The sequence below is a fragment of the Triturus cristatus genome, chromosome 6 (assembly GCF_964204655.1).
Source record: "Triturus cristatus chromosome 6, aTriCri1.1, whole genome shotgun sequence".
Lineage (NCBI taxonomy): Eukaryota > Metazoa > Chordata > Amphibia > Caudata > Salamandridae > Triturus > Triturus cristatus.
Window position 1 is genome coordinate 868,377,915 of NC_140589.1, and position 26,733 is coordinate 868,404,647.

General features: G+C 45.9%; 1 protein-coding gene across 1 annotated transcript in view; it reads left to right on the forward strand.

Annotated features, from left to right (window-relative positions):
• Nucleotides 1–26,733, forward strand: part of COX20 (cytochrome c oxidase assembly factor COX20) — a 116,234-nt gene that overhangs the window by 86,240 nt on the left and 3,261 nt on the right. The window lies entirely within an intron of this gene.

A 26,733-nucleotide genomic window follows, 5' to 3' on the forward strand; every position in this document is an offset into this window, starting at 1 on the left:
TGTGAAAGAAAATTTAGTTGTTTAGGTATGCTGGACCCATGCAGGGGATGAAATGGGTCAGTGAGACAGAAATATATTGCGTGCTGCTATTGCCTCCCAAGTTAAAATTGATGACAGATGGAAAGAAGACTTTCTTCACTGACCCCCAAGAAATATGGGATTGGTTGGACCTCTACCTGGCTAGAAAGGATGAGGCTCCTCTGGTGAGCACCTTCAGCCACTGAATCAAAGGCAAAAGGAGGCAGTTCACACAACACTGCACTAAACAGCCTTCACACACACAGATTAGAGTAGGAAGGGCTGCTGCAGTTGAGGTTTGCACACCGGTCAAACCAATCCCTCAACAATACCAAAGCGATCTCTAGGGTCTCTTCTGCCTCATACTCAGACATCGTACAGCCTTTACAAAAGGGGGCTGACTTGCAAGCATGGACTCCGGGAATGGCAGACATAAGAGGCACCGTCCTAACTACTTCCCGGTACTCCAGCGGATGACCCCTGTCAAAGGGTAGTCTAATGTTGTCTTTATGTTTTCATGGACAGAGAGTGGTTACCCTGTCTTGGGGATCGGTAGCTGGTTATGGAGCTTTTAAAGTCTTATCAATGATGTGCCCTGTGGGAATGATTACAAAAAGGAACAGAGTGAATGCACTCCAAAATAATCACAGTAGTGTGTAAGTTAATAAGGTCGTAGGTGCAATTGGGCAAATCCCCCTGAGTAGGGATCCCTACTCAGGGGGATTCACCCACTTGCACCTACGACCTTATTAACTTACACACTGCTGTGATTATTTTGGAGTGCGTTCACTCTGTTCCTTTTTGTAATCATTCCCCAATCTGAGTGACGCACAGCACGCACCCACAACAACCAATGGATGAAATCGCAAAAACAACTGAATGCAGAGCTGACACTTTCGTTTACACTCGGGAAGAAACACAACGCATATACGCTTTATTTCAGGATACAACAGGAATCAGCACTTGTACTACGTCAATTCGATCCAACATCAAACAACTACTCTACATTCCAAAAAGAGCTATTAATCAAAGACTCCACGCCAATACCTTGATCAGGTACCACAAAGTACAGCGCATACCGAAAGGCTTAAGAATCGCTGTTAAATCACTGAGTGATGGGAAGCTATTTTAAATAAGTGCTCATTGGACCTCATCTTTCTTATGGTGAAGAACTGTCTAAATTACTTGACGTTCTTAACAGTGAAATCACTGAACTGCAACAAGAGATTTCCACAAAACCTACGAATGAGGATTGGAACGCAACATTAGCAGATCTCAACAAACAATTAGAGGAATACACTAAGGAAATCAACGAAAGGAAAATTAGAAAATTCAAACGAGATACAGTCGACTACAAGTTAGGAGAAGTATATACCTGGGCTGAGGTATATGCTAACAAAAGACAACAACACAAACAGACTGGATGTTCATCGGATACAGACGCCACGTCCTCAGATGATTCCCTAACTAGCAGTAGACCGTCCAGAGCACCAATTGATCTACGCACCAAAGGTACCCGTTTAAGCACGGGTGGCTTACAAGAACCAGCCCAGAAGGTCCTTCTACTTCTGCGTACAACAATAGGCAAACATTTTTAGGGTCAGGCCCAAAGCCACAAGAAGAGCCAGGAGGAAAAGCAATACCAACAAAATCCGTTGCGAAGAGCACCCGCAGTCAGAAAATCTTATGATAAACATCTCAAGTCACCATTTAACGGATTTTCAAATTAAAACCCTACAAAAAGGAACATTGTTTGTCCCTACATACCATTCCAATTACTTGGACACAGAAATTAGTTTTTTCAAATTCATGCGTTTACTCAGATTGAAATACTTTTTTCAAAATGTCATACATGCCTCCTACAAACCTCGAGACAACACACTAATGGGACTTCGCAACAAGAGTACATATATGGCTCCAACCAGCCAAAAAGTATTAGATGCTTTTGAAACTATCGTGTGTAAAGAATTGAGAAAAATATCTTACCATAACAGAAGCAAAAACAACAACATCACTCAAAAAGAAAAACTAACACTCCGACAAATAGCAGCAAAGTCAGAGATTACCATACGGCAAGCAGACAAAGGCGGAGCATTGGTTATTATGGATTCAACATTCTACGACCAAAATGTTAATGATCACATTCAAGATTCAGATGATTACATGCCTTTAACATTTGACCCTACCAAGGATTTTACTAACATCCTACAAACAATTTTACAAACCGCAGTTGAAAATGGTACCATAAATGAGGATGACAATAAATACCTTATTAAAATCAACCCTTCGATACCTTATATTTATATGATACCAAAAATTCACAAACATGCCACCAAGCCACCGTTTAGACCAATTGTCTCCACCATTAATTCACTACATGAACCCATTGGCAAATATTTAGACAAGCATCTACAGCCAATAGTACAATCAATGACTACATATATTAGGGACACAACCGATTATTTTTTTTAAATATCATAGAATCAGTTCAAGACAAGGTGACTCCGAACACAATCCTTTGCACTATAGACGTCAAATCTCTATACACGTCGATACCCCATGATAAAGGAATGGAGGCAATAGAATCTTTTCTCTTGACTACGGACAAACCCAATGACTTAAAATAAATTCTAATGGAACTTGTTCACTTCACGCTTTATCACAGTTACTTTGAATGGTCTGGAAAATATTATATCCAATGCTCTGGCACTTCTATGGGCAATTGTGCTGCCCCCACGTATGCCAACCTGTACATGCACCGATTTGAACTGTATGACATCTTAAGTAAACTGGAATGGGTTGAGAACCTAATCCTGTACAAGAGATACATTATGACATTGTTATCCATTGGCAAGGTTCTATTCACATTCTAGAAACCCTAATTGAGAGACTTAATACCGTTGATGATCGCATTGAGTTCACCCACACCATAAGCAAGGATTCTATAACATTTTTGGACACTAAAATAACGAATAATAAAGGTTGTCTCATCATGCAAATATACACCAAACCAACAGACCGTAATAACTTATTACGCTTCCATAGTTTTCATCAACCTTCTCTCAAGAAGCACTTACCGTACTCTCAACTACTCAGACTCAAAAGAATATCCAGTACCAATGAGCTATATGAAGAAAGCAAAAGAACGTGCTTTGAGAAATTCAAACAACGAAAATACCCCACACAAATCTTGGAGAATGCCATCTCAAAAGCAGATAAACTCACACTTCAGACATTACTTCAACACAAATTAATACATCAGACTGAATCTCGAAGTGTGTTTGTATCTAAATTTTCGACCCAAAGTTACCAAATCAAAAAAATCATTCTAAGATACTGGCCAATGCTAGGCACTGAAGCCGACTTTAGAAATGTCTTTGCACCTCCAAGATTTGCTTACCAAAGATCAAGAAATCTGAAACAAATCTTAACCACTCCTACAGATCAAGAAAACACTGGTTTCAAAGGAACAACACCATGCTACAACTGTGGTAACTGCAATTCAATAATAAAAGGGAATACCATTCAACATCCCCATAAAGGAAATACCATCAAACTCAAAGTAACAGCTACCTGCAACAGTCAAAACGTGATCTATTTGCTTAAATGTCCTTGCAGTTTAGTTTACGTGGGTAAAACGGAGCGAAACATTCGCACGAGACTCAATGAACACAAAAGTAATATCCGCACTCGACAGGTTAAATCTCCAATTGCCAATCATTTTCAACTCTTTCAGCACAACATCAGCCAATTACGTTTTTTAATTCTGGAACAGGTACCCATTTTGAAAGGACACAATAATACTCAATTTATGTTACAAAGAGAAGTATACTGGATCAACAAATTGGACTCCATCAGTCCCAAATGTTTGGATGAACGTTACGACCTTTGCTGTTTTTTTTTAATTAGTCACAGTTCATGGACACGGAAAAGGTCACCCTCTCGGAACTGCACTTTTTGATACCTGACCTTAACCTACTTGTAACATGCGCAGGATTTTTTGACCTTGTACTTATTATGTTTATTTTGTTATACTTAATACGTTGTACTCAATGTATACACTAGCATTTTAGCTACATTAATTTTTATTTGTATAAATTGTATAATTGGTATACAGTTTCTTGTCACAAGATGATGATGTTGCATGATATATGGTTTTATCCCACGTGCAAAACATGGTGTTCTTCACCTTCAGCCTTCTTCACACAATTTTTTTCATCGCTGCACTTTCGTTGCATTTCTCATTTTGTCGCTTAATATTCAAACACAATTTTTCTACCGTGTTTCTTTTGGTTGTTTAATATTAATTCCCTCACATTCCGTAGTTTTCAACTCGACCTAAATCGCAAGCGCACCAACAATTTTTCACCGCGTTTACTTTGAACTACGAGTCTTTCTTCATTGTAGTTCAAACATTGAACTCTCACTGCGGTCATGCGCTGCTCACGCGCTGCTCACAGTATATACGGTCGTAAGTTCTTCACTTCTACGAAGACCTGAGCCTGACACGTTTACCAACAGAGAGATCCACATTGCAGTAAGTTCTTTCTGACTTGCTCGTTCGGTTTTAACGCTCTTAAAACCATTCACGTTTTATACGCATTCATGTTAACTAGGTTCCTGGTTAATTCTTATAGACATCAGCCACCAGGTTGTCATCAGTATGTGAGTACTTTGTTATTACATACTCACGAATACACTGGGTAGTTTCCGGTATATTTTTAAACGTAACAACTTGCCAGTCACTCATATTCACGATCCCAATTACTAAGCATACGGTTTTATTAGTGAACCATTCTGAAATACTCACATCACCTTTATTGGTCTCTTCTCGCACACGGTGTTAACGTGGTAAAACTTCACATTCACTATAGGAGTTACTCGCCAACTCTTTTATGTTTACTCTTCATTGCGCGAACGCTACATTGGACCACGTTTGAGCACAGTCATCACAGTTGCTTTAGCATGACAGTCATATCACCGTCACCACCTGTGCACATTTTATACACTTTACATCAAGCACCAGGCTGATTCCTTGTCTCCTTCTTTACAGTTTTTCCCCTGATGAAGGGCTCCACAGCCCAAAATGCATTGGGCAACTGGGCAACTTGAATAAATGTGTAACTCAAGCATACACATGGGATCAATAAATGCAATCATAAGACTGGAATACATTTTTGCGCAGATAAATAAAAGAAGATACTTGTGAAAAATCAACGTTAAACTCGTTTATTCTGACATGAGATAAAAAGATTGAACATTCATTCTTGAGTGCAAAAGGGAGACACACTCCTGAACCAGGAACGTGCATTCACCCTGTGGGAATGACTCAATGCATGACTGGGGGAAGGATCTTATAATGACGGTTGGGGCTGTGACAAGTGGGAAGGCGCTGGGACAAATCAAACCAGTTGGTGCATGACCATAGCTTACATCCTCTCAATGAAGAAACAACTCAGTTATACGTTGCTTAACTGAAATGTTAGGGGTATGGGCATGGTTCAAACTGCCGGGGAGGGGGCATCACTATGCTACTAAATACTCCTCATACACCGAGGTGTTCTAATTTATGTGCATAACGTGGGCTCTTTTATTGCACCTGATATCAAAATTGAAAAATAATATAGTCTTGTACTAGCCAGAGCCATGTTGGGTGGCTCAGAAGTGCTCCTGTGCTGTGTACATACATCTAACAGACCAGTTGGTCTGTTTATATATACCACTGACCGAATGGCCCAGTGTCTGCACCTCCTGCTGATTCTGGGGGATTCTAGCTCTGTTTTAGGCACAACCTCCACTGCTCACAGCCACCTTTGATATTTACGTTTGAGAAAGGGCAGCCTGAAGTGTTGGTCACCTGAATGACAAGCTGGTGACAGCATCTTCACACTGGCATTAGGGAATGTTAGACCTGGCACCATTGGCGTGGGTCTCCCTTCCATTTTTCGCTGTTGTCTCCTCTGTTTTTGCTGGTAATAGATGCTCTGGGCGCTGTGCCACTGCCATTCAGTGCCACAGCGCGAATGCTCCCTGTGTAAAGATGACATGTGAATTGGTATATCCATGATTGGCTTATTTGATTTGCCTGTTAGTCCCTAGTAGCGTGGCCTGTGTGTGCCCAAGGCTGGTAAACCAAATGCTGCTGGTGGGCCTGCAGCGCTGGTTTGCGCCACCCACAGAAGCAGCTTGTAAAGTGTGTCTCAGACCAGCCACTGCAGTGTCTGTGTGCAGTCTAGAACTGCCATCTTGGCTGTGAAGTGCACCCACTTCCCAGCCCCTGAACCTTCCCTTGGCATCATGTAAGCCACCCCTATGGTAGGGTGCATTGTATGTGTAAGGTAGGACATGCTCTGATGTGTGTAGCATGTCCTGATAGTGAACTACACCCAATTTCGTTTTTCACTACTGTAAGGCTACCTGTTCTCCACAGGCCAGAATGGGAGGTTTGGCTATTACATTCTATAGTCCTAACTGATCCACAGAACATGGTAGAAAAACGAATTTAGTATGCTTGAGCTCAGAATATTAAAATACATCTTTTAGTGAAGTTTATTTTTATATTCTGTGTTTGAAAATACCACTTTTAGAAAGTAGATATTTTCTTGCCTAAGCCTTCCAGTGTGCTCTGCTGTTATGTGTATTGGCTGTCTGGTTTTGGAGGGACATGGCAGGCTGAGTCAGACCTGGGTTGAATAGAGAGATCTGCATTGGAGTATGGGGAGGGGTAGCTCCTGGCCCTGAATATGGCTGTGCCTGGCAAGGTGAATGCTGGCTCCACCTCCCACTGTGCGTCTGATGGCAGACCCCCTCTTTCTGAAAGGAAGGATGCAGCCTGGTAAACAAAGTGCTCCAGGGCTGGGCAGAACTGGTTCTGGCTGGGTTCAGTGACTTGTAGCTTCTGAGAACAAAGGCTGCGTTGTAGAGAGCTGTTCCAGGCCATGCCCCTTTTTACACCTCTCTGCAACACAGCCGTGTGGCGCTTACTTGAGGTACCTGGTGGGCTAGTTGGACCCCAGGGACCCTCAGGATTCAAAGGGACTTAATCCCCCAACTTAAAACGCGCCACGGGGCGCGTTTGCACAATGGTGAAGGAAGGGGGCGGGGCCTGAGGTGATATGTGTGCAATCACGCCCTGTGGCGTGTTTTAAGTTGGGGAATTAATTCCTCTTCAATCCTGTGGTCCCGTGGGGGCCAACTAGCCCACAAGGTACCTCCAGTAAGCGCCACGGAGCTGCGTTGCAGAGTGTTGTAAAAAGGGGCGTGGCCTCTGAACACCTCTCTGCACCCCAGCTCCCTGGCGCATACTGGAGGTACCCGGTGGACTAGTTAGCCCCCAGGGGACCTCAGGATTGAGGAGGAATTAATTCCCCAACTTAAAACGTGCCACAGGGCGTGTTTACACACATATCACCTCAGGCCCCGCCCCCTTGCTTCACCATTGTGCAAATATTCCACTAAAATCAGTCGAACTACGAATTCCGATTTACTCACCTGTTATCAGGAGAGAACCCAGTGCTGCATCTTTTAGCCCAGCACTGACCCTGGAAAGTAATTCTAAGCGTAATTACCAGTAACTTGTATTTCCTTCCATAGGAATCCATAGTGTGATTTTCAGCAGAAAAGTTTCGGTGTCCATTTTTGAAACATACAAATATTCATCTAAAATCAGCCGAACTACGAATTTCGATTTACTCACCTGTTATCAGGAGAGAACCCAGTGCTGCATCTATCTGAATGAAACACGTTCGTTAGATTCCTCACCTTAGAATATCCCCAGGCGTCAGACTGGATCCGGAAGATTTTTCGTCAGCAATACCCCTTGCGCGTCGCTAGGCGTCGTCTGCGGCTCCGCGTCCGTCGTCGGCGTCGTGCGCCGGGATGACGTCGTCGGAGTACTTAGACGCCGCCCTCGCGCGCTGACGTCAGTTCTTCTTTTTTCCGCGCCAGTAAGCGCAGATCCGGGAGAGCTACCCCTTTAGTCAATTTTTGACTAACTTTTTTGATCCTTTTTGATCGTGTCTCGACACCGGTGCCGGTAGGATGTCTGGGTTTAAAGCCTGTACGGACTGTAACCGATTGATGTCGGTTACGGACCATCACCGCCGGTGCCTTTACTGCTTGGGCCTCAATCACGACGCGGAGTCGTGTTCGGACTGCAAGGCCCTGACCTCGAAGGCTAGACGGGAGCGGTCCCGTAAGCTTCTCGAGATTCGCCACTCGGCTCCGCGCGCCTCTCGATCCCGGTCCAGGAGGAGGCCCAAGGATCGGTCGCGGAGCCGCAGCCGACGTCACCATCGGTCGTCGGGATCCAAGTCTTCGGGTAAGTCGAAGCATTCCAAGAAGTCCTAGAGGCGACATCGCTCTTGGGACTCCCCTCGCCGGTCGCGCGACTCGGCCGAGGGTCAGGGTGGTTCCACCCCCGCGGCTCTGGCGGAGCCGCAGGCGCCGCGCCCGTCCCCATACCCTCCGGTCCCTGGGTTTAACGCGACGCCGGCGGAAGTCAGTGCCTTCCTCTCGGCCATGAGGAACCTGGCTCCGCCGTCGGCGCCCGCTGGTGCGCCTTCGGGCCCCGCGGACCCGACTGGGCTGCCTTGCCTGCCGGCGGCTCCGGCCCCGGCGCCGTTGACGGCTCCGGCCTCGACGCCGCAAGCGCCCGAGGGACCCGTTCTCGAGTCCCCGTCGACGCCGGTCGACCTCGTCACGCCTCCTCCGCCAGCGTCGACACCGGTACCACCCCCGGCGCCGACGTCGACTCCGCTCGACGTCGGGCCCCAGTTCAGTCCCGCTCCGGGCCCGGCGCCGGTCTGGCGTCGATGGACGCCGAGATCGGCGCCGCTAGAGACACATTATGTCTACCGCCCGGCTCCGTTACTTTCTCCTCTATACCAGGAGTCGGATGATGGGGACAACTGGGAGGGATCCGAGGATCCTATGGCCGCTCAGGCTCAACTGTCCCAGGACTGGGCAGATGAACTGGGGGAGGCCAGTGGCCTGGATACCTCTCCAGACACTGGATTTGTCTCTCCTCCGACTGTGGCTTCGGAGGAGGGCGCTGCTTTCTCTGTGGTGCTGCGCAAGGCGGCCGCAGCCCTTGGGCTCGAGCTGCCTGCCGTGGCTGTGAGGACTAACGTCCTTACTGAGGTGCTTCAGTCTGCAGCAAGCTCCACTGAGCCTCTGCTGCAATTCAATGAGGCCCTCATTGACGTTCTGCAGGGCACCTAGCCCAAGCCCTCCACAGTCCCTCCTGTGGACAGGAACTTCGCCAGGCGCCACCGCCCTGCTCCGGGCGACCCCAGTTTTCTGTCCCAACACCCTACCCCTGAGAGCCTGGTTATCCAGGCCTCCACCTCCCAATCCTCTTTCCCGACCGCCCCGCCGGACCGGGATTCCAAGAGACTAGAACGGTTTGGCAAGAAGCTGTTCTCTTCCCTTAGTTTGGGCCTGCGGTCTTTGAACACCGCTTGTCTCTTGGACCGTTATTCCCACTCTCTGTGGGATGCGGTGGAGGACGCGCTGCCCCTGTGTCCGGAGGAGGTCCGGACACGACTTACCCAGGCTCTGGCCGATGGGAGGGATGCCGCGCGACATGCTATACGTTGTGGGCTTGACACCACGGCCTCGCTGGGTAGGGCCATTTCTACCACAGTGGCGCTTAGACGTCACGCCTGGCTGCGGTCCACGTCATTTTCGGGCGATGTCCAGAGCACTCTCATGGACATGCCGTTTGATGGCACTCGCCTGTTTGGCGAGAAAGCGGACAGTGCGCTGAACCGCTTTAAGGACTCCCGGGCTACGGCCAAGTCCTTGGGCCTCTCGGCCCCGCGGTCGCAATCTTCCGCCTTTCGCCCCTTTCGTGGCCAAGGAAGGGGTGCCTCCTCACGTGCGCCTAGCCACCAGCCGCAGAACCAACCTGCGCGCGGTCGCGGACGTGGTTTCCGCCGAGGCGGTTCTGGAGGACGACGAGGTCAGCCCACATCCACCCAGGCAGCATCCGCCTCAAAGCCTTCCTAGTCCGAGCTTTCAGGCCCATTCCACGCCAGTGGGCGGCAGAGTTCGCCATCACCTGCTCCACTGGCGGTCCATCACATCAGACAGGTGGGTGCTGCAAATCGTCCGAAGGGGCTACTCCCTCCCCTTCGAGACGACCTCTCCAGCCATGCCACCACAGCACCACCGTATCTCGGGGGATCATTTGAATCTTCTCCACGAGGAAGTTTCGGCCCTCTTGGCCAAGGGGGCCGTCAAGCGCGTTCCGAGTCCAGAAGTAGGTCGTGGTTGTTATTCCCACTACTTTCTGGTCCCAAGAAGGGCAAAGGGGGCCTACGCCCTATCTTGGACCTCCGGAACGTCAATGCCTTCCTCCGGAAGGAAAGGTTCAAGATGTTGACTTTGGCTCAGGTTCTAGCTGCCCTAGACCCCGGAGACTGGATGGTAGCGTTGGACTTGCAGGACGCATATTTCCACATCCGCGTCCTGCCGGCCCACCGGCGTTACCTGCGGTTCACGGTGGGCCAAGAGCACTTTCAATTTACCGTGCTCCCCTTCGGCCTCACCAGTGCCCCTCGGGTGTTCACGAAAGTGATGGCGGTGGTCGCAGCTCATCTGCGCAGATCAGGGATTCCAGTCTTCCCCTATCTCGACGACTGGTTGTTGAAGGCGGGCTCGCCCCAGGCAGTCGTCTCCCACCTCCAGACTACGGCGGATCTCCTGCATTTGCTGGGGTTTTCCATCAACGTGCCGAAGTCACACCTGAGTCCCTCTCAGAAGCTCCTTTTCATCGGAGCGGTTCTCGATTCAGCGTAGTTCCGGGTCTATCCACCGGAACAGCGGGTCCGGGATATACAGGCCCTGATTCCCATCTTTCGGCCTCTATCCTGGGTTTCGGTCAGGCTAGTGTTGCGGCTTCTGGGGCTGATGGCCTCCTGCATCCTACTAGTGCATCACGCCAGGCGGCGCATGCGGGCTCTGCAGTGGGACCTGAAGTTTCAGTGGGCCCAGCATCACGGCAACCTGTCCGACCATGTCTTGATCTCGGAGGGCACTGCACAGCAGTTGCAGTGGTGGCTCACAGACCGCGATTGGGTCATGGGCAGAAGCCTCTCCCTTACCCAACCGGAGCATGTCGTAGTGACGGATGCGTCCCTCCTGGGATGGGGTGGCCATATGGGAGAGGCGGAGATCAGAGGCCTCTGGTCTCCGGCGGAGTCTCGTCTCCACATCAACCTGTTGGAGTTGAGAGCGATCCGACTTGCACTGAAAGCCTTCCTTCCCTCTGTCAGGGGAAGTGTCGTGCAGGTGTTCACGGACAACACCACCGCCATGTGGTATTGCAACAAACAGGGCGGGGTGGGGTCGTGGACCCTTTGTCAGGAGGCTCTGCGCCTCTGGACTTGGCTGGAACACCAGGGCGTCACCCTAGTGGTTCAACATCTGGCGGGCTCTCTGAACGCCAGAGCAGACGAACTCAGCCGCCGGTGCCTGATGGATCACGAATGGCGTCTGAACTCCGAAGTGGCGCAAGGTCTCTTTCAGCAGTGGGGAGAGCCTTGGTTAGATCTATTCGCCACCGAAGAGAACGCGCAATGTCAGCAGTTCTGCGCGTTGGAATTTCCAAGGCGGCACTCGCTCGGCGACGCTTTTCGTCACGAGTGGAGTTGCGGTCTATTGTACGCCTTTCCGCCTATACCACTTCTGCCCAGAGTGCTGAAGAAGATCAGGCACGACCGGGCCCAAGTCATCTTGGTGGCTCCGGATTGGGCACGGAGGTACTGGTATCCCGAGCTACTCAGTATGTTGACCGATCCTCCGATACGTCTGCCCCTTCGGGAGGACCTTCTGTCGCAGCAGCAGGGGACGGTCCTCCACCCGAACCTGTCCAGCCTCCACCTCCATGCGTGGAGATTGAGCGGCGACATTTGATGCCATTTGACTTGCCTCCTGAGGTCTGTGATATCATTCTGGCAGCCAGGCGTCCCTCCACAAAGTCGGTATACGCCTGCCGGTGGAACAAATTTGTGGCATGGTGCACAGCAAAGGCTGTGGATCCCCTTTCCGCCCCTCTTTCTGAGGTTCTCCTCTTTCTTCTCTCTTTGGCCCGGCAGGGCTCTGCCCTGGGCACCCTGAAAGGTTATCTTGCTGCCATCTCTGCCTTCTTGCGGCTTCCTGATCAGCCTTCTCTTTTCAAGTCCCCTGTGGTTACCCGCTTTCTAAAAGGCATTACTCACACGTTCCCTGCTGTCCCTTTTGTAATGCCTCAGTGGGACTTGAATCTTGTTCTCACATTTATGTGTGCTCCCTTTGAGCCTCTTCATAATTGTCCTCTTAGTCTGCTGACGCTTAAGACTGCTTTTCTGGTAGCCATCACCTCGGCTAAACGGGTGAGTGAGCTCCAGGCTTTATCTTCAAAGCCTCCTTTTCTATCTTTTCATCCGGACAAGGTTGTCCTTCAGCCTCGTCCCTCCTTTCTTCCGAAAGTGGTGACTCCATTTCATCTTGGGCAGTCTGTCACCTTGCCCACCTTCTTTCCGCCTCCGCATCCTTCCAAAGAGGAAGAGAGGCTCCACCGTCTGGACCCAAAACGTGCTCGCTCCTTTTATTTGGACCGCACAAAGCAGTTCCGGGTGGACGACCAACTTTTCGTTGGATACGTGGGTGCTAAGAAGGGGAAAGCTGTGCACAAACGGACCATCTCTCGGTGGGTCGTTTTGTGCATCAAAATGTGTTACTCCTTGGCAAAAAAGGACCCTCCTGCTGGGCTGCGCGCCCATTCTACTCGGGCCACAGCGGCTACTACTGCTTTGGGACGGGGTGTCCCTTTGCAGGATATCTGTCAGGCGGCGACGTGGGCTTCGCTACACACGTTTGCCAGGCATTACTGCCTTGACAGCCAAGTCCGGAGGGATGGCTTCTTTGGCCGTTCTGTCCTCCAGGACTTTCTGGTGTGATCTTGGTTCGCAGACCCACCACCGGGGATGGTATTGCTTGGGTATCTATTCTAAGGTGAGGAATCTAACTAACGTGTTTCTTTCAGATGAACAAGTTACTTACCTTCGGTAACGATGTATCTGTAAGAAACATTAGTTAGTTAGATTCCTCACCGACCCACCCATCCTCCCCGTTCTGCGAACTGACATCTAGGGTTAAGGTTATCCTTTTCAGGCCCCTAGATTTTATTTTTGGCACCAGTGTCGGTCTTTGCATGGCTCTGCGTTCCTGGCGCGGAAGGCTGTGTACAAGAACTGACGTCAGCGCGCGAGGGCGGCGTCTAAGTACTCCGACGTCATCCCGGCGCACGACGCCGACGACGGACGCGGAGCCGCAGACGACGCCTAGCGACGCGCAAGGGGTATTGCTGACGAAAAATCTTCCGGATCCAGTCTGACGCCTGGGGATATTCTAAGGTGAGGAATCTAACTAACTAATGTTTCTTACAGATACATCGTTACCGAAGGTAAGTAACTTGTTCTGTTAGCCCAGCACTGACCCTTGAAAGTTATTCTAAGCGTACTTAGCAGTAACTTGTATTTCCTTCCATAGGAATCCATTGTGTGGTTTTTAGTAGAAAAGTTTGAGTGTCAATTTTCACAAACTAAAAATATTCCAAAAAAATCATCTGTATGACTTAAACACATTCTTTCAACTGTTTATAGGAGATTCACCAGTGCTGGATCCAGGATCCACCACTGAGTAAGAAAAAGTATCGATAACACTACTTACCTGCTAAGTGAATTTTCTGCCATAGGATAACATTGGTGATTCTATGTGAAAAATACTTACCTGCTAAGTGAATTTTCTGCCATAGGATAACATTGGTGATTCTATGTGAAAAAATTTCGAAGTGTCAACTTTTAAAATACAACAATATTCCTTAAAAATCACTACTGTAACCAAAACACTTTTACTCAACTGTTTACAGGAGATGTCCAAGGACTGAATCTAGGATCCAGTCCTGTGATTAGAAAAGTAATCCATAAAGTAACTAATTGCATTTGACTAGAAATTCACATTGAGCTCAATGTTGCATTGTGTTTGAAATTGTGTTGCCCATTGCAACAATTGTAACTACTGTACTTAAAAGTCTATTGCCTATTTGCAAAGAATGTAAACTAAAGTAATTCATTCTGAGAAAGTAAATTTTGTATTGTAATATATAATGTAGTTATAATGTAATTAAAAAATAAAATATCTAAAAATAAATAGTTTAAAAAATGACGGCATCCCGCTTTTTTGCATCAACCAGCACCTGTGAACAAGGGCGTGGGACGCCCGAAACGCGTCAGGACATACTGGTCGAGATGAATTTCTGTGCCTATGATGGTGTGCGACGCTGCTGCCGGACAGGAAATAAATATGGCACAAGGAGCGAGGCCTTCCAAGTCTGGTGTTTCTTTATATATATATATATATATATATATATATATATATATATATATTCACTGAAAAAAACATAGGTTTCACACATGTTATAGTTAGCAGTACATTTCACTCGTAAAAAACCAATGAAATTGCCCCGTTATAGTTAGTGCAGGCAACTATAACTCACGCGACCGCAATCCTCTGCTGATGCTAATACTGTATTTAGACACTTATTTGCCCATGTCTTCTTCCATAAAATTTTAGCTATACATATATTACAAATATTTTTTTTTCATAAAGACACATATGTCATCAGCAGAAGATTGCGGTCGCGTGAGTTATAGTTGCCTGCACTAACTATAACGGGGCAATTTCATTGGTTTTTTACGAGTGAAATGTACTGCTAACTATAACATGTGTGAAACCTATGGTTTTTTCAGTGAATTTGTACGTTTTTTTAAATGCTAAGTTACTTTACGCCATTCGTGGCGTTGCGCGCCCAGTTAACGCAGTTCGTTCCGTGCGCGCACGGTGCGCTTCGCTTCGCTTCGCTCACCGTGCGCGCACAGTGAGCACGCGGTGCGCTTCGCGCACCGCGCGCCCACTTTACGCAGTTAGTGCCGTGCACGCACGGTGGTCACGCAGTGCGCTGCGCGCACCGTGTGCCCACATTATGCGGGATGGGCCATGTACGCACAATGCGCTTCGCGCACCGTGCGCACATGGGGGACATATTATGCGCATCTTTTTGAAATGTATTCTTTGTTAATTTTATATCTGTAATAAGTCATGCACAAATGGTGCCCTTCGGGCACCATTTGCACACTGGGTGGGGAAAATGTGGATTATTTTTTTTAATTTTTACCGTACGCGTACGGTAAGCGTAATCGGCGAATTACCGAAAAAAAAAATACTTTTTTTTTTGGGCTTGTGGGTTGTTTGGGGACCCCTATATCAATGCTGGGTGGTTAGGGTGTGACGAAACTGCCTCTTTAGCCATTTTTTGGCTTCGTTTTTGCTGCCCAACTCAGAGAGCGAGAGAGAAAATGGCGGCCGTCGCTTCCTGTTTTCGACCGATTCGAATGTTTACTAAGATCTAAGAGCCAATCAAAATCGCGCTCGCGCACGCCACCGTACGCGTATGGTAAGCGCACCGTAAGCGCACCGTAAGCTGGCTCAGATATATATATTGATTTAAAGGCTATTTTCTCAGAATCTACTGAACAGATTTACACCAAACCTACAAAAGGCACTTCCTTGACCTGAGGACTACCTCTCTGCCAAATTTCAAGTAATTCTGTTCAGCCGTTCGGGCTGTAGCTGTGTCTAAAGGTCCTATGGAAAAATGCATGGGAAAAACGCGTTTTGGGACCCCCCTTTTATCTCAGCCCCCGCTTGACGAATCCCCCCGAGACTTTCAGGGTAGGAGCGGAGCGTAGCGCCCCACCTATTTTGAAAGATTCGCGAGGATTCGTCGACCGGCGCCAAAGTTATTCAAAATAGAATGTTGCGGATTTCCTATGGAAACGTGGTCCTAACTATAACTACCTACTGGCGACCGCCAGTAGGTAATATATATATATATATATATATTAAGGACCGTGTTTCCATAGGAAATCTGAAAATTCTATTTTGAATAACTTTGGCGCCGGATGACGGATCCTCGCGAATTTTTCAAAATAGGTGGGGCGCTCCGCTCCGCTCCTACCCTGAAAGTCTCGGGGTGATTAGTCAAGCGGGGGCCGAGAAAAAAGGGGGGTCCCAAAACGCGTTTTCCCCATGCATTTTTCCATAGGGACCTTTAGTCCAAGGTACAGCCCGAACGGCTGAACAGAATTATTTGAAACTTGGCAGAGAGGTAGTCCTCAGGTCAGGGATGTGCCTTTTGAATATCTGAAGTAAATCTGTTCTGTAGTTCCTGAGAATATTTCAATTAAAAGTACATATATATCTATAAGCGCGCACCGTGCGCGTACGGTAAGCATACCGTACGCGCACGCTGCCGTGCGCGAGCGTAATTCTGATTGGTGGTTACATGACAGTAAACATTCCAGTCGGTCAAAATCAGGAAGTGTCGGCCGCCATTTTGTGTGTCTCACACTAAAAAACAAAGGTGGAGAACGTGAAAAGGGGGCAAGGTAGAGAGTTGCAGACCCCGTAGCCTTTGTCAGGGGGTCCAAAAAGGACTCAGAAGTGTGAAAAATACATTTTTTTTTTTTTTTTAAATCGCGGGGTACGCGTACCGTGCACGTACGGTAAGCGTACGGCGGGAAAAAAAAAAAAAAAATAGAATTAAAAATCAAAATGAAAAAAAATGTGAGGTAGAGTGGCTCTTAAAAGAGCCCTTGTGTTAATACAGGGACAGAGGAAAGAAAGAATGGGAATATTAGAAGGAGCCGCACTTGTGCTGCTCAATCTTATTATCTATTAGAGGAATACTAGATTCCCCCACAGCAATAAGAGTAACAAGCGATGCACCTTATTTGTACCCTCTGAAACCGAGGGTAAGATGTCCAGAGGAGCAGAAGAGGGTGATGTTCCCACCGCAGAGGAAGTGCTCGGCTGAGCTGCCGAAGATGTACTCGGCTGAGCTTCTGCTGATGTGCTCGGGTGACTTACTGAAGGGTTTGCTTCAGTATGTCGAGCAAAAGTCCTGGGATGTACATCCCTAATGTGTCTCAACATAGTGTGATTACCAAAGGAATACTTCTTCCTTGGATTACCTCTAGATACGACACGCTCACAAAGTGAGCAGGTGACTAATGGAGCATTTACCTTTTTCTGCCCCTCTGGAAAAGTGAAATACTCCCAAACAAAAGAATTCTTCTGTTTCCTCCTTCTCTGTCTAATGATGCTGCTGCCCTGCTCACTCTCAGAAGAGGACTGCTGCTCTGCCATTGTATCCCAAAGACAATTCAGCTCCTTCTCCTAAGGAATCACAAGCAGTAATGAGGGGAATGGGTGTGGTGTTGGAAGTTTCTGGAAATGAAACAAGTTTAAACTAATGAAAAGTGTTGTTTCTGGATCACATGACCTACCGTGCGCGCTCCGTACGCTTACCGTACGCGCACGGTAAAAGTACGCATGCGCGTACGTAAGACGCGCACACGCGCGCATGCGCATTAGACCTGCCTGAGCCCTGCTGGCCTCAGATGGAGTGAGTCCCTGATCCCCTAAGAGTTGCCTCCCTAGGTCCTGGACCCTTGAATGGTATCAGTCTACTCCTCACTGCCCAACTGAAGAATCCATCAAATATGTCATGAAGCGATGTGAAGTCCCGCAGAGCCTTCCCACACACAACAATCTTCTTCAGATCGCCAAGTGACGCAAAGCCTCGCTGCACAGCTGAAAGCCTCTTTGGAACGGACAATGAGGGATGCAATTCTACGCAAACTCTCGCCACACAGCTGAAAGCTTCATTGAAACTGATGCCAAGCGTCGCAAAGCCTTGCCACACAGCTGAAAGCCTCATCAAACTGACGTGCAGCTTGACAAAGCAATTTATTGCAGATCTTGCACCAAGGATATAAGGTTCAACTCTCGGAGGGCCAAACTTGCATTCTATCGGGGTCAGGCTGAACATTTGACTTTGCCCCAGACCAGCAAGATCAGATAACTTTAATTGGTGCTTTGTGGTTTTAGGCGCTATTTTTACTTAAAACTTTTGACATTCTAGTATCATTTTATTTAATACAATTTGCTTTGTTTTTTAGGTCTTGCCTAGCGACGCAGCGCGAAGCGCTGTCGCTAGTGAGATCTATTGTTACTGACTTGCTTCGGAAGGGAGACCGGAGATGTGCACACGCAGGACAGACTGCAAATGTGAACGTGCCCGTGAACATGCACATACAGACACGCGCGATGTGCACATCTCCTGTCGACCTTCCGTCCACGCAAGCCAGCTGCATGCAGTAACTGCGCCAACAAACACACACACAGGCAGCAGCCGCCCCCACGCACGCATGGCGTGCTTTCGCTTTCCCTCACTCCAGCGTTTCAGCCCACGGTCCGCCTTCTCTCACGGACTCTGCGCTTTATTTATTTATTTTTTTAACTTAAAGACTGAGCGCGGCGCCAACTTCAGGGACACCGCGCATGGTTAATTTATTTATTTTTTTAAACTGTAACACTTCCCTGCTCAGTCAGGATTTATTTAGTGGGGTTAGCTGTTGTGACAGCAAAATAGTAACTATCCGCATTGCCATGTTACGCAGAAGACACTGGTTTCCAGAGAGCTTTTTTTCCCTGTTTGTTTTGTCATCCCAACACGTGCTCCAACCTGTGCTGCCCGTGGAAGGAGGCATCTCTGCGGCTGGCTTGGTACACTTTGGGCCCGGCCAAGTGCGAGCAGACTGCCCATCCGTGGCAGTGTGTGTTTTTGAACCCTGCAGATTCAGTTGAAGGAACTGTCACCAGGTTCCAGAATCCAAAAGCCGTGACCGGACATCGCTTAGTTTGGTTGCCTGTCTGTCTCTGCCAAGCGAGTGCCAGGCCTGAAGGTAGCGCGGGGACCTTGTCCACTCCAGGGCCAACGTACTTTGCTGTTTGTAGATAGCCTGTGGCATTGCGGCCCTGGGATGAGCACTTTCCTTCCTGCCTGACTTCCCACAAAGGGGCACATGCTTCAAGAAGCAGGGTCTTACCCAGGCTCTCGGGGGTCCGATAAGATCCTCGTTCCCCCGTGGATAGATGCATGCTGCAGACCTTGGACTGGTTTCTATTGTGCGGAGTTGAAGATGGAGGAACTACCGGCAGACGTTGGGGCTTCGTTCGGACCTTACTGTCTCTGGTAACTGGACATCGAGGAAGATCGCCGATTGGACAGAGTTTGGAAGTCTCGCTTTTGCACTCGGGGCAAAGTTTTCCATTTGTTTGACTAAAACATGTTTTAATGCAAACATTTGTGAGATTGTTTCTTGTTTGAAGTGGCGTGGGGGAGGACTTCCGCATTTCCGAAAGGGAAAGGAACGTACGAGCTGAAGACTGCAAGGACAAGTGTGCACTCCAGCACAGCATGGATGGTAAGGAGGAGGGCGGGCACTGTAACGCGTCGATTGTGTGCCAAGGAGTAGCCTCCAATCCGCCCACTGCTTCTAAGACCACCGTCTCTAGCCGTAGTTTTGAGAAGTAGGAACTAACCTTCCCCGCTTGCCTAGCGCAACATGATAATAACGTTGTTCGATTTTAAGGAGTACGAACACTTTCTTACGCCCATACGAGTTTTTGCTTCCTCTGTGTTGCTTACTCCTCCCCACTCCAAGTGCCTCATGTCATAAGGCTTACATTCCAGATTTAGATGAGAATACACAAAGTTAAATCCAGTTCATACTTGATGTGAGAACTATTTCAAAAGGAACTTAATACGCTTTAAGTAAAAGGAATACTCGGTCCCGTAGCAACCTCCAAATGGTTGACCCCGTGATCTGCTTACAATGCTGGAACTAGATCAGCATATGTATGGACCTTCACACACCTAACAGTTGTATTTGGGTCTGTAAGAACCCCTTTCCAAACGTATCACAAATACTTAGTGGGCTGAGGGTTGGTAATCAATCTTGTTTATTTTGGGGATGATCCCCCAATAAACTTACAGTAGAAAAGCAAGATTATCATTTACATACTTTTTTTGTGCAAAATGACATTTGTGCGCAATATACAATAACTAGCATATAAATGTTAAAATATCAATAAAATAAAAATGCTTTACTATTCAGGTCTGATTAAATGTATTTCTATAGGTAGTCACTAAGGTCTAGTTATTGTATCCTCTATATTGTACTCCAAAACGGGGTGATCCTTTTTTCATATAATTCGTAACGGTAGCCCTCAAACGCCATGCAGAATATAAACATTTAGTCTGACCAAGGACAATGACATTTCTAAGATCTGACTTCAACATTCTGAATGCTGTGGAACAATGCCTAACTACCATTCTAAATGACAATGCCTTTTATTTTATCTGTTTTTAAAACCAACACATAGATAAAAGGTTTGTCATTTGCAATGCCACTAGCTCAAAGTCTAGCAAATGCGAGACCTATTGCATTGCAAATGCTTGTCTAAATTTGTTTGGGATTTTGTCTTGTGTTGTGTCTTCACTTTATTACTATTTGTGTGCTGCAAAAATGCTTCACACATAAGCCTGACTGCTTTTGTGCTAAGCTAAGAGAGTGTGAAGCAAAGGTTAATTTAGTGACTTTGGTGGTTCACCCTGACGAGGCTTGTGCCTGTGGCTTGAGTGGGGCTTCCACCCCCTCAGCCAATACCCACATTTCCAATAGAGACTCAGTCCCCATCCTGAAAAAAGGTCAAAAAAGCATATAGGGAACAGCATAAAGGAAAGCCCCCACCCAGGCTGCACCCACTATATAAACACAATACTTTAACTCCTGGACCATTAAACCCTATGATCCAGGCTAAGACAAAAACATGAGGGCTCCTATCGGTGAATGCCAATCTCCACGATAAGGTGAGAATATGGTGCAGTGGCAGCAACTGCATTGGAGGGAAAATGCTCAAATGGGGTCCCTGGCACCAGGTGAGGATCCCCTTCCTGAATCGCATAATAGTTCAGGGGGCACTCAAGCCCTTTGAGACACTCAGAGAGGAATTCCTTCTATACCTCCCCGCCCCCTCCAGCAGTGGAAATATGCACAACTACACCACTGTCTCACTCTAGACTAGGCACTTAACCCTGGGTCATTCTGTCCTTCCCGGTGCTCACATACCTCAACACCTGGGGACAATTCAGGCAAGTGCTGTCAGGCTTCAATAATCTCCTGATCCATCACCTGGATTTCCAACCGCAGGCAGGTAAATTGCACGACAAGTGGCAGGATCGACACTAGGTAGAATATGAGGCAGAGGACTGGGCTGACCTTCTGGACAATCTGAAACGTCGAACGAGAGAGACTAGGATGAAATTCCGCCTCTTTAAAATGGTACAGGAAAGGAATGACCGTGGACTCTGACTAAACTCAACCCGCAGGGTTACTACATCACTCTAATTGCTTGCGCTGTGGACATACAATCTGCACAATACTACAGACTCCACCTCACTGTCCCACCATGAACACAGATTGCTCAACACATCATTGACGGCAGCCAAGCTCTGAATACTTTGTCGCAGGCGCTCTCCACCCACCCTTACTCACAAGGAATGGCTCGTAGAAATGTATAAAACATCCTCCTATGAGTAACGTATCTATAATTTACAAGATTAGGCTGAAACATTTCTCCTCATATGGTCACCCTTTCTTCAGGGCGATCGGTGATCTTTGATCATTACAGGGACAGTGGCCTCAGCTGCACAAACTCTTCCCCCCCCCCCTCGCAGTAGTGCCATATATATAAACGCCACAGCCTCAACTGATGATTGGGGGACCACCCTTGGCCTTCTGCCCTCTCCGGTGCCCATCCCATTAACCTTCCCCGCTACCCCCTTTGTTTAATCTTTCTCTTCTCTTAACTCTTCCCTTCAACCTTATATCTTTCCCCTCCCCTTGGAAGTGTGCCTCCTCATTACCTCCTACCGTTCCTCATCTCTCGTAACCTGGCAACTAGGTCACGCAAACTTGTGCAGTAATGTGTATTTTATTTGTACAGTCTGCAACAAATTTAAACTGGATGCACGATCACCTTTCTTGAGACATCAAGGTCAGTCACATACATTGGTACTCCGAAGAGTAGTTCATATGCGATATGACCATCTAGTACTTCTCTTGGCAAGTTATTTAGTTCCTTCTGAATGGCATAAAGGCAATGCAGAAAAGTCAGTCCTGTAACCAGTACCCTAGTGGCAAAGGCTTGTTTAAAAGTACTATTAGCTCATTCTACTACCCTGTTTAATTCTGGGTGGAACGGTTGCAAATATAGCAGTTGTGCCCTGAGAGCAGACATAGCATCCATAAACTCCTTAGCTCCAAACCCACTATTATTGTCTAAATGAAAGGGCTGAACTGCTCCCATTTCCTCTAGACACTGTGCCTGTCTTTCATGACCGCGCGAGCAGTTGTGGACAAACACAGGCGGAGGAGCGTCGCACCACTGCTTTCTCGCAGTGCGAGAAGCAAAAACATAAAATGGTAATAACTTTTTGTTATTAGCATTTTATGTATTTTTTTGCGGGTGGGCAGGCTTCTCTGCTTAAGCGGCAGAGGAGATGTGGTTTGCCCACACCTGAGTGCGCAATGACTGTTTGGTCAGCACTCTCTGGCCGCCCAAACCAGTCATGCGCATGCCCCTGTTCTCCTTGCAGGCTGCATTTGGGCCCTAGAAGGTAGGTCTATCTGGCTGATCATCTGTTAGCCTACCAAATACGACTGGTTAATTATAATTAAGGCACCCTGTTTACCGTTATTACAGATTTTTGCAGATAAATACAGACAGAAAATCATTTGTTTTCTGTCTGCTTTTTTTTTTTAAAGTGGATAAATACAGAAAAGTGTGCTACTTTTAAGTGACTCTCCCTGCCGTCTTTCATGACTTATAGGCCAGCAGCTGAGCAGATGGACAGCATGGGAAATTAAAAAACAGGATGAAGTTTCTCTAAATAATAGCATATGTCAATATACATTTATGTTATAATGCTAGTATTTACCAGTGGATGTGTTATGTAATATCTGAAAGCCTAATTAGCTAAAACACGACAGATATCAAAGCATGAGTGTCTCTATCTGTTAAATATGGAAATGTACAGTTTGACAGCTTCATTTATGCGCAAAACACAAAATAAATGTGGATAAATACAGATAAAAGGGCCAAAATAATAAATATGTATAAATACAGACCGAAACGTTAAAAAAATAAATACCATTAAACCGGGAGCTCAAATTATAATCATAACTGGGGACTTTAATCAAAATCTTTGGCATTTGTCTGTTCATGCTCTTGGGCCTGAGGAACCGGAGTTAAGCTACAATATTCCCCTTCCCAATGTTACACAGGAAACAGTACACACTCACGTCCATTGACCTATATCCTGCATATAGGTATATCTGATCAATGGACTTGAGCCTCAACCCAACGGCGCCGTGCCTAATAGGTGATTGCTCCATTATGAATGAGATTAAAAACATGAGACTCAAAACAGGAAAAAGCCATCATAAATCAGGCCCCTGGAAAACCAACAGCAGAAATGATATGTCTATATGAACTAAAGAAGGTAACCAATATTACAAGGAACATCTGTAATAGTAATAGCCGTTATCTTGAGTGTGTCATCCAAAATGACTCAAAGATATAGAAGATTGAGCACCGCTCTGGGCACCATTGATGCGTTTTCTGGATTTCTTCTAGCATGTGGCCCAGTATTGAGTTTTCTAGACCCTCTGTCATCAAGGACTTCTTCAATGTCACAACCCGAAACAGAAAGGCCGAAGGACCACAAGCACTCCGCAAGTCACTAAGCATTATATGAGATGTGTTCTAGGTAACAATCAATCCTGTGAGATATCACAAGGATAGTTAGTGGAACCAAAGCCCTTTTTCATCATGGAAAGGCGCACTCAACACCATGAGGAAACTTGGAATATCTTTTCAATATTTACTTAAAATCAAAACCTTATCCTAGTGGATACAGTGAGGTTAGTAACTGTTATAATAAAAGCAAAATAGTGGTAATAATACTTATCAGAAAGGTGAATAATAAATATTGTAACATTGCGAATATATTATAAAGTTTATTTATATTGATATTTCCCACCTCATCTTGCTTTCAGCTAACTAAAAGCGGCCTACTTCTAGTTTCAACGATGGTTCACACCTGCATAACTCTTCTGAACAATAGGCTCAGTGTTCAGCAAAATAGCAGCATCTGCTATTCACGTCTGCATCAGCAGGCAGGCAAACAATCCCATAGAGTGGAGGCGGGATGCACCTTCCTGTAGCCTTCAGCGAAGGAAGTGGTGACAGCTCTGTATGGCACTCTGTTCTCAAGTGTCTGGTGTAAAGTTCATTTCTATCTCATTGCACTTTTTGTAGTTTATATATTGTATCTGAGCATTGTTGAAGATTTTTAGAATAAACAATTAACACCAAGACCCTGGCAGCCTTTAACTTACTTACATTGTGTGAAACCTTGCCTATTGTTTAAAAACTATAAACGAGACGTAATGTTTTCAGCATGTTTTCAGCTTTTATGAAACCTTGTTCATGATTTCAAAAACAATCACTTGAAAAGAAAATTCAATCCATACAGAAAAATAGGAATATATTCAAGCCGACTTAATTTTCACACTGCTAAATATCATACTTAAGTCCTAAGTACTGATATTCATTTTGGCTCCAGACTAGATTCCTGGGCTGCTCAATTGGGCTCGCTATCCTTGTTTACCTGTAAGACAACAGAAATGTATTTAGTATCTGTTAATGGATTCAGATTGGTACCTATGTACTGCATCACCCAGTGTGGATGGCTTACCGCTTGGTGGCTCCTTTCTGGGGCAATAGGGAAACTTCGGATTCAGTAAACCAAATTCTGTGGGCCAAAGCAAAAACATTCAGTTAATGCTACTTTGAACATCAAGAAACAAAAGCTTATACAGCACACCCATAGTCTGTATATAGAGGTCCTGCTTAATAACCAGTAATGAGGACCATTAGTAGTTTGAAGTCAAAGAGGCAATTTCACAACTTATGAGATCATGTATGGCAATCCAAAATCCAACAAGATATGATGAAAAGTCCACGTGATGTCAGTAGAAGACGTTCTTTTTATTTCTTTAAGAAACCAATATCCAAGATAGAACGCAGCCAACACGTGTTTCGTCAGTATTGTCCGTACTAAAGACTTTCTCAAGGGTGTAAATGTAAACCTATTTATCATCAATAAAATCCATAAACAGATATAATTCCTCTTATTACATCATGCCTAAAAGGCATAAATTGTGGACTAACAGAACATTATAGTATCAGTAATTAAGAGAAACCCAAGGCAGTGTTTAGACACCAACTCGTGTCCAAGGGAAATTCCCAAAAGAGTGTGGAATAACAGAAAAGAATTTGTGAAGCAACAAAAACGTTCAGAGAAAACAAAGTGCCCAAAAAACAAAATGATGTGTCAAAAATCATTAAAAGAAAAGTGTGAAAAACGAGAGAAATGTAGATACACCTTTAAAAGAATCACTAATGTGCAAGTAGGAAACTCCATATGTAAAAGAAGTGATGATCAACTATGTCAAAATTGCAAGCCTTACAAAGTGACGAGTGAATAGTGAACAATGAAGGCAGAGCAACAACATAGCTAAAAATGATAGAGTAACATACCTATCGATTAATATTATACATTTTTATAAATTTTGTAGTCTGATGAAAAAGTCCTGAAGAGTCCGTGCGTATAGAGTATAAAATCCACACCATGTAAATGACTATAGTCAGGGTAATCTAGTAAGAAAGAGAAACATAGACAAGGCGATGTAAATCAATACTACCCACGGTCTATATCCGTAATGATGCCCGTCAATGGTGGACAACACATGTACCCCACCTGTGATCTGCCTAATATTAGCAACAACATATTGTCAAGCCAACAGCGTTTGTTAAATATATATAAGAAAGAATATGGCTTGTGCATATAAAAAAGTATACGAGAATGTACAGCCTATTCATAAGTTTGTATCAAAAATATATAGCTCCCAAACATTATGGCAAGGATACAGGGCAGAGAAGACATTGATCACCACTGATAAACCATTATACTGACCAAAATTGTTGTTCTTGATGTACTAAATAATAAGAAACAGATGAGTGGTATCATCACCCGTACTCAAATAAAAAGCAAAATAACCTATAGAAATCCACATTAATCTATTCCCACTAGTACCAGAGAGATGAGCAAACAGCATCCAAAAAAATAGTATTAAAATATTCCTTATTCAGAATTTTTTTGTTAAAAGCAGGTATCACCCCCATACAGTACCCCAAACCCCATCCTCATAATAAGGATTAGTACAAAAAGCCAAATTAATAAAATATGCAACATTATATGCACAAGCCATATTCTTTCATATATATATTTAACAAACGCTGTTGGCTTGACAATATGTTGTTGCTAATATTAGGCAGATCACAGGTGGGGTACATGTGTTGTCCACCATTGATGGGCATCATTATGGATATAGACCGTGGGTAGTATTGATTTACATCGCCTTGTCTATGTTTCTCTTTCTTACTAGATTACCCTGACTTTAGTCATTTACATGGTGTGGATTTTATACTCTATACACACTGACTCTTCAGAACTTTTCATCAGACTACAAAATTGATAAAAAATGTATACTATTAATCGATAGGCATGTTACTCTTCATCATTTTTAGCTATGTTGTTGCTCTGCCTTCATTGTTCACTATTCACTCGTCACT